The following is a 1,383-nucleotide window of genomic DNA, read 5'->3' on the forward strand; positions in this document are numbered from 1 at the left end:
TTCACCATACCCAGTTGTCTCAGGACACTGAATTACTGATTTTTTTTTCCTATTAAATACAACAAAAAATTAAAAATGGATATAAATCCAGTAGTAATAACCCAAAATGATTGTAATACAATTATCTGCTTATGTTTAAAGAAATCTATTTTGAAAAGAGAAAGGCAGTCTGCAGCTATTCATTATCTTTGTTGACTTAATCTAAACATTGAGAAATTACTAGCTGTTTACAATTGCCAGTGTAAAGCTACACTGAGTATGCCAAGCATCAGCGGGTGTTTGGTGCCCTCTTATGTTTTACACGAGCAACTTAGTGATTGCAGCCCTTCCTGGTGATACATCACTTGCAAAGGCTTCTCACGTTACAGATTGTTAAGAAAGTAAGCGCAAACTAAGATAACTAACTACTTTATGCTTCAGAAAGGTTAATAACAACTTTAAGGTGGTGAACTTATGGTAACAAGCAGACCCACACATACTGGTGCACCTTCCCCCTCAGCTTTTCTTGAGGCAGCTCAGCCTTGCTGAACCGATCCTACACAGCACAACCTGGTTCAGGCTTCTTTTGTTTTGGCCAGACAGATATTGTTAATCAGTTGCTGAGTACAATAACACCAAAAAAGGCGGGTTAGCATCACAGAAAAATCAAGATTAACTTATTGGAATTGGAAGAGAGGACTACATGACCTGGTCTTACCTCCTGGGAATGTCATTCAGTTAACATGAAAACATACAATATTCCTATTTCCTTTATTTATATACTCCAGTGATTAATTATTACACTTAAAGTTGACAGGTATTAATTAAATTAGATTTCTGGGGGATCTACCTTAGGTTTTCTTTCTCGTCTAGTTAACATGGTAGTATGTACTTCTTGTGCAGGTATTGTGTACTACTAAACAAATATTGTGTAGTACTTCTTGTGAAATTACTTCTAACCCATAGAGAAGTCCCTTCTCGATCTTCTAAAAACTAAGCAGATTGCTTGGTAAATGTTTTCTGGAAATAAAGCCTGATTCTACATTAAGAAGAGTTTTGTTAGTTAGTTTTTAATTTCCCTATTAGCATCAAAAGGGTATGCAGTTTAAATATTTTTCTTCTACTTGGCACTTACATGACGACTCATCCCATTTTACTAATTACTCAGAGGAAAACGTCTGGGAGAGATTTATGTGCCTTTTTGGATACATAAATTAGAATGCAAAAGAGATGGGCCACAGAAATAGTAGTGTATAAAGATAACATAGAATTTTAATTACATTTGAATGTTGGTACCAGAAATTATTAAATACCTCATTAAAGTGTTGAGGACCCCATATTTAGAAAAGTAATCCATTGCAATGGAATGTATTGGTATTAGTACAGAAATAAAGCCCCCAAGTC

Source organism: Streptopelia decaocto (assembly GCF_964273445.1).
Source record: "Streptopelia decaocto genome assembly, chromosome: 1".
In the NCBI taxonomy this organism is placed as follows: domain Eukaryota; kingdom Metazoa; phylum Chordata; class Aves; order Columbiformes; family Columbidae; genus Streptopelia; species Streptopelia decaocto.